Here is a 20,287-nt window from a genome sequence, read left to right as displayed (position 1 = left end):
GATACTGTTATCACTTTTATTTCACAGATGAAAGAGTAGGGACATACAGAGATTAAGTGACTTTTGTCCAAATGCACACATAATTAAAGGTAAAGCCAGGACTGAAATTCAGGTGTTTCTGCTCCAGTATCCACACCCTTGAGTCCTCTGCTTTGCTGCTTCCAGCAAACAAGTGAAGATGAACAGATTTGAATACTGAATTAATAAATATCTCAGATGTTAGGCCCCTAAATTTTGTCCCCTTTGATCATTAGCTTTTTACTAGCTACTCATACAAAAGTCTTTTTAGATAATTAAAGATAGCCATTAAGTATTTAAAATATATTCCTATTTAGTAAGAAATAATCTTGATTTTTTTTTTAGTTAGCAAGAATAGAAGTCTTTTCCCTTTCATGTGCTTGTGTCCATCATGATAATTCTGCCTCCTTCTGTCCCCACTCCTCATACATATGTATCCAAGGCTAGCATAGGCTGGGGTAGAGTTGGCTTTCAGCCAAATGAATGGATGTCACATCTATGCTTCACTCAACTGTAAAAATGGACTCACATGCTGAGGGAAGATATAATCTCCTTTCTGCCTCCATTGGACTTTAGAATACCTCTCCCAGTCTCCCCTCTCATTCTCTGTTCCTTTATGTCCTTTTTTCTTGTATAAAATTGTTTTTTTTCCTTCTATCTTTCTTTGATAGAGGCAGAGAGATAGATAGAATGGGCACACCAGGGCCTTTAGCCACTGCAAACCAACACCACATGCATGCACCAAATGTGCATCTGGCTTATGTGAGTCCTGGGCAACCATACCATCTGGCTTTGTAAGCAAGTGCCTTAGCTAAACAATCTCTCCAGAACCTTATATGCCTTTTTAAGTTAAGTCATGATTGTGTGTGTGTGCATAAGTGTGTGTGTGTATCTGCATTTTACTTATAACTTTCACCAAAAGCTCTCTTTACTTTGCCCTGTCCACAGTTCCAGCCCACAAAATCTATGAACAAAATAAATGTTTATTTTGTGCTGATAAGTTTTAAGTTATTTGTTATGCAAAATTAGATAACTAGTATAGAGTTTATGTGTCATCACTAAAATATATCTAGCATCTTTTTCATTTTTAAATAATTTATAAGGACTGGAGAGGTGGCTTAGCAATTAAGGAGCTTACCTACAAAGCCATAGGACCCAGATTCAATTCCCCAGGATCCACTTAAGCCAGTGCACAAGGTGGCACACATGTTTGGAGTTCATTTGCAGCAGCTAGAGGCCCTGGCACACCCATTCACTCCCTCTCTTTCTATCTCCCTCTCTCCTTCAAATAAATTTTATATATATATATATATATATATATATATATATATATATATATAAATTTACTTAATATTACCAATTAAAAAATAGTTCATTTGGAACTAGGCAGATGGTTTAGTTAGTAAAGTGCTTGCCTTGCAAGCATGAGGCTTTGCGTTCTGACTCCTAGATCCCATGTAAAAAGCTGGGTATGTGGCAGTAATCCCAGTGTTGAGGAAGTAGAGACAGAATTCCAGGATTTCCTGGCCAGTTAGTCTAGCTGAAAAGGTGAGCTTCAGGCTGAGTAAGAGACCCTATTCAAAACATAAAGTGGATGGTGCTGAGAAGAAGTGACAGAGGAGTGTTCAGCACTGAAATATCTCTATTACATCTTCTAACACTCAGGGTCCATTGCCAAAGAGGAGGTGGAAAGAATGTAAGAGCCAAAGGAAGGGTAGGATTCCTTAAAAGGTGCTCTTCCATACACAAAATGGCCTGGATATCCAAGACCTCACAGTGCCTGACACTACCTACACAAGACCATCATAATAGGAGGAAAAGATCAGGACATCAAAATAAAAGAGAAACTGATTGAGAGGGGGAAGGGGTATGATGGAATGTGGAGTTTCAAAGGGAAAAGTGGGGGGAGGGAGGGAACTACCATGAGATATTGCTTACAATTATGTAAGTTGTCCATAAAAAGAAAGTAAGGTGGTACAAGGCACCTGATGTTGGCCTCTGGCATCTATATGCATGCACATATGAATGTGCACATACACAAACATGTTCACACCCATATATCTGATATACAAAGTGGTTCTTTTTTTTCTGTTTTAGTGTTATTTTTCAACTTATTGACTAGTCTTTCTGTCTAGATCTTGGTTGATCACTCTTTTTGCTTCTAATACTATCACTCAGCCTCTGTCTTGAGTTTTGCTTGACATGCCCTGGTATGTCATGACAATTCAACTTCCTTAAGCTTCTGTATGTTCTATTGCTCTGGAGATGGCTCCTGGATCCTACATCTTTGTCCACTTTTGGTCCCCACAGTTCTGGGGAAAGTTTATCACTGAGCTTCACTGAAGTTCCAGTCTTGAGCATCCAGCTGGGAACATTAGGAAATTCCGTATGACCAAAATTGTTACTGGTTTTTACTTCCTCATAGTCTTAAATGATCCAACTGTTCAGGTCAAAATCCAAGTCATTCTTGTTTCCTCTTTCCTAATATTCCATAACTTTAGCCCAAGAAATCCAGTAAGTCCCATGACATTATTTTAAAAACATATCCGGGGCTGGAGAGATGGCGTAGCGGTTAAGCGCTTGCCTGTGAAGCCTAAGGACCCCGGTTCGAGGCTTGGTTCCCCAGGTCCCACATTAGCCAGATGCACAAGGGGGCGCACGCGTCTGGAGTTAGTTTGCAGAGGTTGGAAGCCCTGGCACGCCCATTCTCTCTCTCTTCCTCTATCTGTCTTTCTCTCTGTGTCTGTCGCTCTCAAATAAATACATAAAAAAAAAATTTAAAAAAAAATTAAAAAAAAAAAAACATATCCAACATATTGTCATATTCTCCCCAAACCAATTTTCTTGCAGGTTCTCATTTTTGTCCTCACCATAGTGTCTAAGCCCACAAGATCTTGGAACACAAGACAGCCCCAGTAAATATCTTTTGGCAATTTTATTAGATTATAAAGGAATTTTGCTAAAATAACTTTTTCGTTGGAACTATTTTTTTAAGAATGAAGGTAAATGTTTAGAAATGAGATTCTGGAAGTTGCATGTGGGAGAATTTTGAGGAACTCATAGGGTACCCTTGAATTCTGTAGTTAAGTGATGCATATTGTGGTATTTGCTTCAAACTGCTATTTAAACTTTCACATGTATCTGTAGTTTTTAAATTTATTTTTATTAGATATGGAAATACTTAGTATATAGGCAATATATGTTGGTAGCATCATTTCCCTCATCCCTGCCACTTTTCTGAAGAGGCCTTCATCATTGGAGATGCAGATCAACCCCATGGGGATAGTGGGTCATGTGTTGTGGGGGCAGCAGTCAGTTATGGGTGAGAGGCAATGTCTCTGTGCATAATGTCCCAACTTGTGACTACAGCAATCTTTCTTCTCCTTCTTCTGCAAAATTCCCTGAGCCATGTTGGGTACATTTTAAGTCTACTTCAGTGATGAGCTCTTAGGAGCCTCTGTATCTCTGGTTTTGTAGGTGTTGAGTGTCCTCAGTGTCTATCTCCTTCACCCTTGTGTTGATATCAGGTTGACTGAGAAAGCAGAACTTTTGCTCATTTCCCCAGTTCCTTTGTGGTTTCATATGGGTTCAGGGTAAAATGCCTTGGGTCGTTTATCTCCTCCAGTACCTCTCCCATCTGAAAAAGAGAAGCATATTCTTCAACAGAAAGTGAAGTCAGCACCAGTTAAATGGGATAACCATTATTAATTTAGAGATAATTTAAAATGTGTAGAACCTCTTATAGCCCAAGATTCATAGGAGTTTGACATTGGAGAGCAAGTTCAATATCTGGGTATGATTCTGACTTGTTTCCTATTTCCAGATATGGATCCCTTTCCATGGAGTAGATCTGTTAGCCAATCCAAGAGCAGTCGGTTTCCCACCATGGCTGTATGCAACTATTGCACTTGTGTGAGCATCACATTAGGTTGTTTGCTTCTGAGTAGTTTAGATTTTGAGTTTCTTAGACAGATGTTGGCCACTTTCCCCCCAGTAACTCATGTAGTGCCTACCAGCACTAGATGGCCTAACTGTCTGGGAACTGGTTCTCTTCCAGATTCCAACAGGTATCTCCATGGTCCATGCCAACAGCATATGTTATCTTCAGCAGGAGGGCCTTACTATTAACCTCTGGTAGATAATCAAGTGCTCTGACAGAAGTCTGTCTTGTTTGTTTAAGGAGATCTTGGTAGGTCTCTCTGATCAACAGCTCGTTGTGGACATTAACCAGGTCCTGGTACAGGGAATTACAGGCTAGTGCCAAGGGAAAAGAAAAAAGGAAAAGAAAATAAAGAGGGTGGGGGGAGAAGCAGGAGAAATTGGAGATTAGGCTTCATGTCACACTTTCCAGGGCCCTTTGATTTAGGTACTCTGTCTAAGGTCCTCTTGAGGATACAATCTTTTAGTCTAACATCCAGGATATAGGATTCTACAGTACCAGTTAAATGTGGGTTCAGTTTTGTGTCCCCTTCACCTTTCCTCTTCCTCCAATCCCTACCCTCACTATTGTCCAACCCTTGAGATGCCATTCAGTTATGTTAGCAACTTGGGTGGATCCAGGTTTGGAACCACAGAAGAGTGAGACCACACAATAATTGTCATTAAATTCACTTAGTATGATCGGTTCCAAGTTTGACCATGTTTTTACAAATTATATTCTGTCATTTCTTTCTTACTGCTAAGTAGAATTCCATCATGTATATATACATCTTTTTTATCTGTTCATCCAATTATGGACACCTAGGTTGATTCCAATTTTTAGCTATTACGAATTGAGCAGCTATAAACATGGTTGAGCAAATATCTCTGAACTGAGATGTGGAGCTTTTAGTGTAAATTCCCAGTAAGGAAATAACAGGATCTATTGATATCTCTATATTCATCCTTTTCAGATGGCTTCATATTGATTTCCATACTGGTTGAACCAGCTTACGTTCCTACCACCAGTGAATGAGTGTTCCTATTTTCCACATTCTCACCAAAACTAGTTTAGTTTTCATTTGAGTTTTTAATGTTTGCTATTCTTACTGGAGTAAGATGTAATCTCATAGTTGTTTCAATTTGCATTTCCTTCATGGTTAGGGATATTGAAAATTTTCTTAAGTGTGTGTTAGCCATTTGTAATTCTTCCTCCAAGAACTTATTCAGTTCTCTGTCCTACTTTTGGAGTGGATTGTTTGATTTTTTTTATTTTAGTTTATGAGTTCCTTGTAGATTCTAGATATTGGGCTTCTGTCAGTGGTATAGTTGGTGAAGATTTTTTCTCATTCAGTGGGTAATCTATTGGCTCTGCTTATTGTATGTTTGTCTGTGCCAGAGCTCTTTATCTTCCTGAAATCCCATTGGTTAGTGCTTGTTTAATTTCTTGGGCTACTGGGGTTTTGTTCAGGAAGTCGTTTCCCAGTGGAGCGTGCCTCCTATGTTTTCTTCCAGTAGTTGAGAGTTTCAGGTCTTACACTGAGGTCTTTAATCAATTTGGACTTGATTTTTGTGTATAGAGAAATAAGTGGGTCTAGTTTCATTTTTCTACATACAGTCATAAATTTGTCCAACATGATTTGTTAAAGGTGCTGTCTTTTTGCCAGTCTGCATTATTGACACCTTTGCCAAAGATCAGGTAACTGTAATTACTTGACCTAAGGTCTGGATCTTCAATTCTGTTCTATTGGTCTATGTTTCTGTTTTTATTCCAGTACCATGCTGTTTTTGTTATTATTACTTTATAATATAGCTTTGGATCAGTATACCTCTAGAGTTTTTTTTTTTTTCTGAGAATATGTTTGGATATCTGAGGCCTGCTGCCATTCCATATGAATTTTGAGATCATATTTTCAATCTCTGTGAAGAATGATGCTGGTATTTTAGTGGTATTGCATTAAATCTGTATATTGCTTTTGGTAGAATTGCCATTTTCACAATATTAATTCTCCCTATACAGGAGCATGGGAGGCCTTTCCATCTTCTCAAGTAATTCTCAATTTCTTTTTTTTTAAAATTATTTATTTATTTATTTGAGAGCGGCAGACACAGAGAGAAAGACAGATAGAGATAGATAGAGAGAGAGAGAGAGAGAATGGGTGCGCCAGGGCTTCCAGCCTCTGCAAGCGAACTCCAGACGCGTGCGCCCCCTTGTGCATCTGGCTAACGTGGGACCTGGGGAACTGAGCCTCGAACTGGGGTCCTTAGGCTTCACAGGAAAGCGCTTAACCACTAAGCCATCTCTCCAGCCCCTCAATTTCTTTCTTGAATGTTTCTATATTTTCATTATAAAGTTTTTTTCACATTCTTAGTGAGTGTTATTCCAAGGTATTTAATTTTTTGTAGCTATTGAAAACTGGGACAGCCTCAGTGATTTCTTTCTCTGTATATTTGTCCTTTGCATACAGAAAAACTATACTGACTTTTGTGCATTGATTTTGTATCCTGCCACTATACTGAAGGCCTCTCACCTTCAGAAATTTTGAGATGGAGACTTCCGGGTCATTTATGTACAGGATCACGTCATCTGCAAATAGGGTGAATGACTTTTTCCTTTCCAATTTGAATCCCCTTTATTTCTTTCTCTTATTTTATTGCGTGGGCTAGTACATCTAGTACTATGTTGAAGAGCAGTGGTGAGAGTGGGCACACCTGTCTGGTTTCTGATCACAGTGGGAACTCCTTGAGTCTTTTTGCATTAAATATTATTTGGGCTTTAGGTGCTTTATATATAGCCTTTATTGTGTTGAGATACAAACCCTCCATGCCAATTATTTCCAGTGCTTTGATCATAAAATAGTGTTGTATTTGTCAAACCCATTCTCTGAATCAATTTAGATGATCCTATGGTGTTTATGGTTAAGATTGTTTATGTGTGGTGTATTATGTTGGCCAATTTCCATATGTTGAACTATTGCTGTATCCCTGGGATGAAGCCTACTTGGTCAAGATATATAATGCTTTCGATGTATTGTTGAATTTGGTTTGAAAGGATTTTGTTCAGAACCTTTGCATCTAAGTTCATTAGGGATATAGACCTATAGTTTTCTTTTCTTGTTGTCTTGTTTTGGTATTGGGGTGATGCTAGTTTCATAAAAGAAGTTTGGGAGGATTCCCTAATCTCTGATTATGTGAAACAGTTTGAGAAGAATTGGTTTCAGTGAATTGATTTCAGTTCTTAGATGAAGGTTTGATAGAATTTGGATAAAAAGCCATCTAGTCCTGGACTTTTCTGTTTGGGGTGGTTTTTGATTACCTTTCAATCTCCTTGGGTGTAATAGTTTTAAAATATTAATCTGCTCTGGGTTGAGTTTTGGTAGGTGGTATGTGATCAGGTATTCATTCATTTCTTCCATATCATTCAACTTTGTGGAGCAGAGGTTTTGGAAATATTCTCTAATAGTTCTTCTAATTTCATTGATGTCTGTTGTGGTCTCTCCTTTTTCATTTATTATTTTGTTAATTAGAGATATCTCTCTCTCTCTCTCTCTCTCTCTCTCTCTCTCTCTCTCGCCTCTTTTTGCTTGATCAACTTAGCCAGGAATTTGTTAATCTTGTTTATTTTTTTCAGAGAATAAGCTCTTTGTTTCATCAATTTTGTAACTGTTTTTTTAGTTTACATTTCATTAATTTCTACTCTAATCTTGATTATTTCTTTCTGTCTGGAGCTCTTTGGGTTGGATTCTTCATGTTTTTTCCAGTGCCATTAGGTAGACAGTTATGATATTCTTTTGAGATTTATCTGTCTTTGTAATGAAGTCATTTAGCATTATGAATTTTCCACTTAGGACTGTCTTCATTGTGTCACATAAGTTTGGATAGGTTGTGTTTTAATTATTATTCAAGTCTAGGAATTTTACAGTTTCTTTTTTATTTCTTCCACAACACATTCACTGCTTAAAAGTGTATTATTTAATCTGCAAGTGCTGTTAAATTCTTGAGGTGTCTCTTGTTAATTTCTAGATTTAAAGCATTGCAATCTGACATGATGCAGAGAGTTACTTCAGTTTTCCTGACCTTATGAAGGCACACTTTATGGCCTAATATATGGCCAATTTTTGAGAACGTTCCATGGACTGCTGAGAAGAATGTGTATTCTGTAGAGTTGGTGTGGAAAGTTTTGTAGATATGTCTTAGGTCTAGTTGATCTATGATGTTGTTGAGCTCTACTATTTTCCTGTTGGTTTTCTGCTTGGATGGTCAGTCTACTGAGGATAGTGGAGTATTGCAGTTTCTGACTATGATGGTGTTGGTGTTATTTATGTTTTATTGTCAAGTAGATTTTGCTTTATAAACTGTGGTGCACCTGTGATTGGTGCATATACATTTATGATTGTGATGTGCTCATTTTGGATGATTCCCTTATGGAGTAAGAATTGGTCTTATTTGTCCTGTTTGATTATTTTTGGTTTGAAGTCTATTTTATCAGATACTGATATAGCAACACCCACTTGCATTTTTTAATTTCCATTTGCTTCTAATATCATTTTCCACCCTTTCACCCTGAGGAGTTTTCTACCTTTAGTGGTGATGTGGGTTTCTTGAAGATAACAGATAGAAAGATCCAGTATTTTGATCCACCCAGATAACCTATTTTTATGTGTTAGTTAAGACTATCGATATTTAAGGTTATTACTGTGAGGATTGAATTCACCCCTGCCACGATGAGGTGTTTCATGGGGTTTGTTGCTCTCTTGGGTTTTGTACTATGTTGACCATGGTCTATTTTTGTTTACTATGCTCTTCTTATTATTGGCTCTTAAGACTTGTTGTTTGATTGTTCTGTGTGGAGCATTTACTCAAGTAATCACTGTAGGTTTAGCTTTGTGTTGATATTATCATAGAGTTGACTTTTTTCATGAAAAGTTTCCTTTTCACCATGTATTGTAAGGGATACTTTTGCTGGGTAGCATAGCTTGGGTTGAAAGCCATAGTTTTTAGGACTTTAAAGTGTTCCTTAACAGGTTCTTGTGGCTTTCAGAATTTCCATTGAGAAATCTTACATAATTCTAATGGGATTGCCTATGTATGTTGTGACTTGCTCCTCTCCTGCTTCTTTTAACACTCTCTCTTTGTTATTATTGTTCAAAGTTTTAAATACAGTATCACCATACCTGATTTTAACCTATACTACAGAGCTATAGTAACAAAAACAGCATGGTACTGGCACAAAAACAGACATGTAGATCAGTGGAACAGAATAGAGGACCCAGATGTAAGTCCAGGTAGTCCTGATATTTGATAAAAATGCCAAAAATACTCATTGGAGGAAAGACAGCCTCTTCAGCAAATGGTGTTGGGAAAACTGGATATATATCTGTAGAAGGATGAAAATAGATTTATCTCTCTCACCATGCACAAGAACTAAGTCCAAATGGATTAAAGACCTTAACATCAGACCTGAAACTCTGAAAATGCTAGAGAAAATAGCAGGGGAAACCTTCAACATATTGGCCTTGGCAAAGACTTTCTTAATACAACCCCAATTGTTCAGGCAATAAAACCACAGATTAATCACTGGGACTCCATGAAATTACAAAGATTTTGCACTGCAAAGGACACAGTGAAAAAAGAAAAGAGGCAACCTACAGAATGGGAAAATAATCTTCACCAGCTATATATCTGATAGAGGATTAATATCTAGGATATACAAGGAACTCAAAAAATTAAATAATAAGGAATCAAACAATCCAATCAAAAAAATGGGCTATGGAGCTAAATAGAGCATTCTCAAAGGAAGAAATACGAATGGCATATAAGCATCTAAAAAAATGTTCTATGTCACTAGTCATCAGGGAAATGCAGATTAAAACTACATTGAGATTCCATCTCACTCCTGTCAGATTGGCTACCATCATGAAAAGAAATAATCATAAATGTTGGCAAGGATGTGGAAAAAGAGGAACCCTTCTACACTGGTGGGAATGCAATCTGGTCCAGCCATTGTGGAAATCAGTGTGGAGGTTCCTAAAATAGCTAAAGATTGATCTACCATATGACCCACCTATAGCACTCCTAGGCATATATCCGAAGGACTCATCTCATTTCCTTAGAAGTATGTGCTCAAACATGTTTATTGCTGCTCAATTTATAATAGCTGGGAAATGGAACCAGCCTAGATGTCCCTCAACTGATGAGTGGATAATGAAGATGTGGCACATTTATATAATGGAGTTCTACTCATTGCAAAGAAAAATGAAGTTATGAAATTTGCAGAAAAATGGATGGACCTGGAAAGGATTATACTAAGTGAGGCAACACAGGCCCAGAAAGCCAAGCGCCACATGTTCTCCCTCATATGTGGATCCTAGCTACAGATGATTGGGCTTCTGTGTGAGAAGGAAAATACCTAGTAGCAGAGGCCAGTAAGTTAAAAAGGAGATATAAAGGGAAGATAAATGAAGGGAGGAGGGTACTTAATAGGTTGATATTGTATATATATAAGTATAATGATTGAGATGGGGAGGTAATATGATGGAGAATGGAATTTCAAAGGGGAAAGTGTCTGGGGGGAGGGAGGGAATTACCATGGGATATTTTTTTGTAATCATGGAAAATGTTAATAAAAATTAAAAACTTTTAAAAAAAGTTTTCAATACGGCCAGGTGTGGTGGCACACACCTTTAATCACAGCACTCGGGCAGCAGAGGTAGGAGGATTGCTGTAAGTTCAAGGCCACCCTGAGACTCCATAGTGAATTCCAGGTCATCCTGGGCTAAACTGAGACCCTACCTTGAAAAACCAAAAAAGAAAAAAAAAAAGAGTTTTAAATAGGAAGTGTGTTGGAGAGTTTCTTCTTTGGTCCTGTCTGTTTGGTGTTCTGTGAGCTTCTTGTATCTGAATGGGCCTCTCTTTTGAGAGATTCAGAAAATTTTCTTCAATACTCTTGTTGAATATATTATCTATGCCTTTGGCCTGGATTTCCTCTCCTTCTGATATTCACATTGTCAGGTTGTTTGGTTATTTTAGAGTGTTCTACAGTTCCCTTGTATTCTGTTCATTTGATATTTTTGAATTTAGAAAAGTTTTTGTCTTCCTAATTAAATTCTTCTGTCTTCTACATAAGTAACTTTGTTGGTGAGGGGTTATAGTGAGGTTTTATAATTTCTTTTTTATTTTTGTTTTCTGTTGTGTTATTTTGCATTGTGTCTATCCCTTTTTTTGAGGAGTGATTTCAGTTTGAGTTCAATCAATTTAAGTCTACTGTCAAAAGTTGAATACTCTAAGAGATGATTCTGTTCAATTTACTTGATATAATTGTTGGTTCTTTGATGGTTTGCTTCTAGTTCAGTGATTCTTTTGGTCAGGGTCTCATTGGTTGTTGTATTTTTATTTTAGGAATGAATTTCTGTTGATTTCTCCATGATTTAATTGGGGGCTTCTCTGTAGGACTAGTCGTTCTTGGTGAAGATCTCTCAGTTTTCTGTCTTTCATTGGCTTTTTGCATTGTTGTGGTGGTAGTATGATTCAGGTGTCCCCCATAAACTTAGGTGTTCTGAATGCTATGTTCCCAGCTGATAGAGATTTGGGATTTAACACCTCTTGGAGGCAGTGAATTATTGGGGGCAGGCTTATGGGCATTATAGTCATTGTCCCCTTACCAGTGTTTGGCACTCTCCTGTTGCTATTGTCCACCTTATGTTTGCCAGGGGTTGATGTCCACCCTCTGCTCATGCCATCATTTGCCCTGCTATTATGGAGCTTCTCCTTGAGTCTGTAAGCCAAAATAAACCTTTTTTTTCCCCAAAGCTGCTCTTGGTCAGGTGATTTCTGCCAGCAATGTGAACCTAAGTGCAACAATAATGCTGGTATTGAGGAGTGCTATCATTTGCAGTTAGATACCTGACTATGTGCCTTTGATCTTTTGTAGCTGATTTTCAAGAGGAATGTGGAAGGATTTGAAATCTTGGCCTAAGAGACACCTTGCAGTGCTGTAAGTACAGCTTAATGGACTATTCTGGTCAAAGTTGAAAGACCTGAATGTAGTAAGAACTATGGACTGTAAAGGTTGACTTGTGAGGGTGAGAAATAGCTTTGCTTGTACTGGGCTAGAAGCAGCTTGTGTGAGAGGTTTACTGTTATACCTGTGTCCTGAGAATTTGTGCAGTGTTGCATTGCACAGAAATTGACTAGTTTGCGCAGAGGGATATAACACAGAAATTAAATCTTTGGACTGAAATTTCTACCTGTTCAGCTGCAATTACATGAGAAATTACAACCTTTGTGATAGGACCAGCTGACCTGCATTGGGGCAACAAGAAGAACATAGACTCTTTGAATGGGCCTGAGTGTTCAAGGAGTGTCCTGTTCTTCAAAGTCTGCTTTATTCCTCCCCTAGATGAACAAATTGGTGCCCTACCTGGTGTTGTGGAGTGTAAAGAAATGTAGGAAATGGAGGGTCATTGAATTTGCAACACTGTCTTGTATTTTGGCAATGGCCATGTCCAGTGTGCAGCAGGTTTGCTGGATGTGTGCATGGAGACCCAGTTCAGATGCTGGGACCATGAAAGGGCTGCTAAGGATTGCTGCTAGCCCTGGATGAAGTTTTCCAGGAGTGTGAGTCGCCTAGCTGGAGGCGCAGAATTGAAATTCCAGAGACTTGTCAGTGGTTAGAATTACTGCATTTGGAGATTCGTCACTGACTAGAGTTGTTGGACTTAGAGCTACAGAGTTTGATGTTTGCCTAATTTAAATTTTGTATTGGTTGATTATTTCTGTGCTATGTCCAATGCCATCTTTTGCAATGTGAATGTTTATTCTGTGCCATTATGGGTTTTTTGGGGGGAGAGGGAATTTTTGATCAGCTAAAAGAACTTGGATCATGTGAATGTTTGGACAACATTAGGATTGATTAAAAATATCAGGACTTTTAAAGTTGGACTGAATGTATTGCATTTTACATTATGTGTGGTTATCAGTTTATAGAGGCCAGGGGAATAATGTGGTGGTTTGATCCAAGTGTCCCCCATAAACTTAGGTGTTCTGAATGCTAGGTTCCAAGTTGATGGAGATTTGTGAATTAATGACTCCTGGAGGAAGTGTACTGTTAGGGGAAGTCTTATGGGTATTATAGCCAGTGTCCCCTTGACTGAGTTTGGCACACTCTCCTGCTCCTGTTGTCTACCTTATGTGGGCCAGAGGGTGATTTCCACCCTCTGCTCATGCCATCATTTTCCCTGCCATCATGGAACTTCCCCTCAAATCTGTAAGCCAAAATGAACCCTTTTTTTCCCCAAAAGCTGCTCTTGGTCAGGTGATTTCTTCCAGCAATGTGAACCTGGCTGCAAGAGTTGTCTACTCATTTTAGGAAGAGTCTTTATTTTAATGAAGAGGAAGCAAGTTTTTAATCCTTTGGTCCGAGCACCCTCTAACTAGTGTGAACAGGGATTTGGTACCCAGTGGCCAGTCAGGATACCAGAGCAAAAGACCTAATTCCACAGCCCACACAGGGTCCAGGCCTCCCCATGCAAGGAATAATGGGACCTTTCAGGACCAGGGGCTGGGTGGAGCAGGGAAAACAGGTCTGGCCTACTCACACCATGCCCCCATGTCTACCTGCACGGTGTCCCACTGACCAGCACAGGAAATCCAGACCTAGGAGCTGAGAGGACCAGGGAAATTGGTCTGGTCTACTCACTCCATGCTTCCCCCACACACTATCCCACCACCCAGTGCAGGGATTCAGATCAGGGAGCTGGGAGAAGCAGGGCAATGGGTCTGGCCTTCTCACTCCAGGCTGCCATTCCAACCCACACTTCTTATAGATCTTTGTATTGATGATAATTTGACATGTATGATGAGGTATTACATGAATATGCAAACTAAGGCCATGGGCCAAATGCAGTCTGAAGCTTTTTTTCCTAATATTTTCTTTATTTATTTGAGAGATAGGAAAAGAGAGAGAAAAAGAGGCAGATAGAGAGAGAATGGGCATGTGAGAGCATATAGCCACCACAAACAAAATCCAGATGCATGTGTCACCTTGTGCATATGGCTCATGTTGGTACTGGAGAATTGAACCTGGGTCCTTAGACTTCACAGACAAATGCCTTAACCACTAAGCCATTTCTCCAGTCCTGAAGCTTGTTTTTAACATTCACAAAGGATAAGATGAAGTGGCAGCATCAGTAAGAGGAATCTTACTATCCTACTATATTTACTCTATGCTCATTATCAAAAATATTTTCTTAGAACATATGATTTGGATATGTTCTTTTATTGAAAACATCATGTTTAAAGCAGTTCAGACCCAGTAAAATCTGAGAGGAAGGGTATGGAGATTTTCAACATACTCATTGCTATGCACACATGGCCTCCCACATTGCCAACAGCCCTCAAGAATAGATGCTTTATTGCATTAAAAATATTTAGAAACTCCAAGTATTCTAAAATATGAATTTTATGATTAAGGTGATGAATAAGCAAGTGCCCTGAAGCTCCACAGACCTGATAAAAAAAATTCATATGAAATCCATAAATAATACAAGTGCTTATAATTGACACAACCAGGGTCAATTAAATTTAATGCCAAAGGATATTAAGTATAATTGTTGAATATTAAAGACCTGAAAGAAGTAACATCTGTGATTCATTGTTCATTTAATATAAAATTTATGGCATACATTTTAGAATAATCTTCTATTTCCTGAGGGGTTTACATATTTTTAACTTTTTTTAGCTTATAGATATAATTTATACATTATGCTTAAATGCCTACTTCATTTCTCTAAATTTAAGACCAATTAAAATATTAAGCATTGAAATGTTAAATTGATTATGTGGGAGAAAAACTCATAAGTAAAATATTAATGCACATAATATGAAAATGTTTAGGATTCTATTAAATATTTACTAGCTATAGCCTTCAATAAATTAGCAATGTTGCCAATGTTTTTATTGCTGCTACTGCTATTACAAGTGGACACCAAAACAGCCATTGCATTAAGTATGAATAAATTAACCTTTCAAATGAATATTGCTTTGTTTAATGAGTTTATCTTGCCATCTTAAATATTTAGATTAAATATAAAATTTTAGTTAATTCGATGTCCATGACATGGTATAAAATGAATTTGGGTAAGTTTAGGACTAGAGTTTTCTAAAATAGGAGCAACTTTTTTCAAGTTAGATGAACAATTAAAGTATGAATCTATTCATGCATTATTAGCTCCCACCAGCTACACTTCTTTTAGATTCCATTATTTCTGTGACTAGTAACAGTAGGTTTGATCCTTGAGAATGTCCTCCCAGCCACTAACCCTAACCTTATCCTGCAGCCTGGATGTACTGCCAATCAAGGTACCTTGGCTTCCTTTAGTAAAAGGCAATCCCTTAGCCTACTCAAGACCAGATGGGTCGACTCCTCTCTTGACCAGATGTCCTCAGAAGAAAATGCCATTTGATCACTGTAGAGAGTCCACTTGCTGGTCAAGATATATGAACACCTATGCTGGCTGCTTACTCCCTGCTGTCCTGGTCAGATAGATCTTCCTGAATTTGATGAACTGCCCCATATGCTGCCAATTTATGTTTTCTTCTCCCAACACACATAGCTGGACTTTTCATAAATGAATTATAATCAATTCTTTGTTTTGTTTTTAACATCCCATATGAATAGATTAATTCAAGTTCCTATGGACATGGAAATAAAATCTAAGGAGGAACTTGACATGAGTTTTATTTAAAAGAAAAGAACAAATAATAATTAGCACAGACAGAGCTCTGAAAGAGTGAGTGTGTGTGTGTGTGTGTGTGTGTGTGTGTGTGTGTGTTTTCCCATGCTTGTTTCACAAAATCTACAAATACTTTTAAACATTCTGTGTTAATAGTATGAGATGTCACACAAATTCCTCTTTTTTTTCTTTTTCTTTTGGTTTTTCGAGGGAGGCTTTCACTCTAATCCTGGCTGACCTATAATTACGAAGTAGTCTCAGGGTAACCTCGAACTCATGGTGATCCTTCTACTTCTGCCTCCCAAGTGCTGGGATTAAGGGCATGTACCACCACGCCTGGTTTACAAATTGCTTATGTGTTGATGTTAACACAACATTTCAGCACGACCTACTTGGCCTGAGAAAAGTCCTCTCCAGCCTGCTGATATTTACTTGAACTGTGTGAATTCTGTTAGTGAATGTTGATTCAGGTAAACACTGCTGAAATGAGTCTAAATGCTAAGCAAACACACCAACTTTATCATAACAACGGAAAACATATGTGGAAACAGCATTTTCTCCTCATATTGAATAAATATATATGCAAGCTAAATTTTTCTCTCATCTTCCTCAGAGCTTTTGGTTTTCAACTATAAAATTAGGAAGCTGCAGAGAGGGCTAAGAGGCTTTGGAAAGGATCATCAACTCATCATGCTTATTACTCACGTTTTCTGAATCAGCTCTTGTAATAACCTATAAGGAAGGCATTATCTCTTTTACACAGGTGGACAAACGGAGACTCATAGAGGAAAAATTGACTTATCTGAGGTCACCCTTTACTTACAAAGAGACATAATTGAAATTTAAACTGGTGTATCTCTGTCACCAAAGCCCATGCTTTTAGCCACTGCACTATTTAATTTTTTAACAGATTTTATACTCTGTTCATCAGTCCATGAAAGAATATCTACAGGGCACAAGAAAAAGTGGATAGAATTTGTCACACAAAATAGCTTTTAAAAATCAATTCAGATAAGAGACTCAGGTAGGTTATTTTTGAAGAAAATAAAATGTCTCCAATATATATCTCATAAATTCTAGTCAGAACTTTCTTACACTGCACAGTAATCTAAATCTATCAAATTGAATTAATAATAGTTATGGCTATTAAAAAGACAAATTCAGACTTTTTCTTTAACAATAAAATTCAAAAACCAACATATGGAAATCTTAAGCATGAAATGTAAAGAAAGTGTTATCTGTTGCTATCTTAAACTAAGTTAAAAATGATCATAAAAATTAAAAAAAAATCTAGAAGATAAAAACTGATCTCAGAGAAGCAGAGAGAAGAATGATAGTGGGGCCAGAAAGGGTGTAGGAGAGGTGGAATGAAGCAAAGATGGATTAAGGATACAGGGACAGGAGTATAGGGTAGTGTGATAACATGATAGGATAACTACAGTTAACAACTATTAACTGTGTTGCAAAAGATCCCAGATGTTTTTAATACAATGAAATAACAAAATTTTGAGGTAATAGTTGTGCAAAGTACCATAACCTGGATAATATATACTGCATTTGAACTGTCATATTCTACTTTATGAGTTTGCACAATTATGTATTAGTAAAAGTAAAATAAAAATAAAATCCTGAACCTTGCACAATTGAAGGTTGGGTAAAGGATATCCATTTTTTTTATACAACAGTGTAAATTCATGCTATATTAGAAAGGAATTTTCATTTAAAAAAAAAAACAGGCTGAAAAAAAGTCAGACCAAATCTCAATAAGAGAGCGTTGGTACCCCTTGGGTTGCCAGCAGAGAATCTCATGAATATTTGCTAAAAATACAAAGTTTTTGGCAAGACTAGATTTACAGAATCAGAAATTCTGGAAGTTCCTCAACATATGTTCATAAGCCCTCCAAACGATTCTGCAGTGAACTCAAATTTACTATGTTAGAGATACAAACTGGGTTCTACTTTTTGGATTGGGGCCATGTAATGCTCTGCAAACAAATGAGACCCAATAGAAAGCCTCATATAGATAGATAACTGTAAATAGTACAACTTTTGTTTTATCCTGCCTTTGGTTTCTGTGAGGAATCTCAACATTTCAGTGAGCATATGGAGCACACCAAGTTTGCATTATTCTCTAGTGTGTGGAAATAGTATATATTTTTGGTCATCTCAGGGACACTAATGAGAAGAGGTTCTAGGAGGCAAGTATAGAGCCTTATTTTCCCATTTTTAAAAGAGACTCCAGGCTGGAGAGATGGCTTAGCAGCTAAGGCATTTGCCTGCAAAGCCAAAGGACCATGGCCCAATTCTCCAGTACCCACCTTAGCCAGATGCACCAGATGGAACATGTGTCTGGTACACCACTTTTTTTTTCTCTCTCTCTCTCTCTTTCTCCTCTGCCTCTTTCTCTCTCTCAGAAAAATAAATAATAATAAACTTAAAAAAGTTTGCTGGAAGGCTGGAGAGATGGCTTAGCAGTTAAGCGCTTGCCTGTGAAGCCTAAGGATCCCGGTTTGAGGCTCGGTTCCCCAGGTCCCACGTTAGCCAGATGCACAAGGGGGCGCACGCGTCTGGAGTTCGTTTGCAGAGGCTGGAAGCCCTGGCGCGCCCATTCTCTCTCTCTTCCTCTATCTGTCTTTCTCTCTGTGTCTGTCGCGCTCAAAAAAAAAAAAAAAAAAAAAAAAAAGCTTAGAAAAAAGTTTCCTGGATTATAAAGAAGGATGAATTTTATCACACTTGGAAAGTATCAGGAAGTCATCTTAGATCTTCAACTCACACTGGTCACCCCGGAGATGAGTATAAGCCAACATCTCATTAGGTCTGGCAGTTTTGCCTCTGTAGCTATCTTGGGGTACAACACCACTGCAGAGGTGGGATCTTTGTTTCTAGAGTTAAGATGCTCTATAGACAACAAGTAGGCATACCTGTTGAGGTCTCTAGGAAACCTCTAGGAAGGCCAAGAATAAGTTCCCATTACTTCGCTGCCTCTATATAGGAGTTCTCCTATGATACCATGTAACTCTCAGATTAAAAAAACAAAACAAAACAAAACAGTCTGCCAACAAGGTCCCTCACAGGAATTGCTTCTATGAACCCTAACTTTCAAAGAAACTGAAATAAGGGCTATCTTTAGACATAGCAACTGCTTTGTATTCTCTAACATCTTTAGCACAGTGGTTTCATGAAAGAACAAAGGAATGCAACCTTTGTGCTCAGTTGTTTCTGCAAGGTACTCACTCCCACACTAACATGACCAGAATCCTCTGTCTTTACAATCTCTCTGCACTGAATTCCCAGTAACAGAAGCAGCTGTTGATTCTTTAAAAAAATAATTTTTTTAAATTTCTTTATGTATTTATGATCCAGACAGAGACAGAAAGAGGGAGGGAGAGAGGGGAAAAAATGGGCACATAGGACCTCCTGCCACTGCAAACAAACTCAGATGTATGTTCCACTTTGTACATCTGGCTTTATGTTTATGGGGAATTGAACGCAGGTCGTTAGGCTTTGGAGGCTTTTAAATGGTGAGCTATCTCTCCCGTCCTTGTTGATGGTTCTAACTATAATATTTGAAGCATTATTACTGATAGCTTGCATTAACAATAAAATTAACCATCTTTCTTCAGTATGATACAGATAGTATGTCAGACATTCTCTATGAGTTCTCTCATTTGCTTTCTCAAAATTAACTCTGTGAGAGGGTTGGAAAGATGGCTCAGTTAGTAAAATACTTGTCACACAAAAGAACCTGAGTTTAGGTCCCCAGAACCTACATGAATGCCAGACATAATGTGATGCTGTGTCCTACAATCCTGGTATTCAGCAGTGTATCCCAGGATTTTCTGACTAGCTAAACAAGCCAAATTCATGAGCTCTGGGTTCAATGAAAAACCCTATTTCAACAAATAAAGTAGAAAATGATAGAGGAAGATATCCAACATATACCTCTGGCCTCCACATGCACATACACACACCAAAACACTCATATATTTGCCCCCTCAGCCCAATTCTGTGAGGAACTTCTGGTTTTCCCAGTTAAAGTATCTTTCCCAAAATCACATGTCTCAGAGATGGCAGCACCACTCTATCTCTGTCTTTCCTCTGTACCTGACAGATGATTTGGCCATACCCTACAACAAATAGCCGCTGTCCTTTTGTTCTGAGGGTAAACAACCATGTACCTTACATTTGCATCTGCAGCCTAAAACTCAAGTCCAGTGATCACAATGATTGACTGGTAATGTTTTTGTGCAAAAACATATAGTGGGTGTGTGTGCTTAATGGTCCTGCCCAGTGTGACAAGTCAGGATCATAGTTTAGAGTACAGTATTGTAGAATTGTCCCCTGAGACTAACTTTAGACGCTCAAGGCAGTCTTCTGAAGTGTGAGGAAAGAGGATCCAGTGAGAATTCAGATCATACATCATCGCCAGTTCAAAGACTGGAACAATGAGGTTGTAGGCGTTGAAGTGATTACCAAAAAGAGCTGAAAGAGGAACAAGATACATTTCATAAATTCGTACTAATAGTAATCACTGGCATTAATAAATATCAGGTGTTGCTGGGTGTGGTGGCGCATGCCTTTAATCCCAGCACTCAGGAGGCAGAGGTAGGAGGATTGCT

The sequence above is a fragment of the Jaculus jaculus genome, chromosome 10 (genome assembly GCF_020740685.1).
Source record: "Jaculus jaculus isolate mJacJac1 chromosome 10, mJacJac1.mat.Y.cur, whole genome shotgun sequence".
Classification (NCBI taxonomy): domain Eukaryota; kingdom Metazoa; phylum Chordata; class Mammalia; order Rodentia; family Dipodidae; genus Jaculus; species Jaculus jaculus.
The sequence above is the reverse complement of the archived record's forward strand: the minus strand, read 5'-3'. Positions refer to the sequence as shown.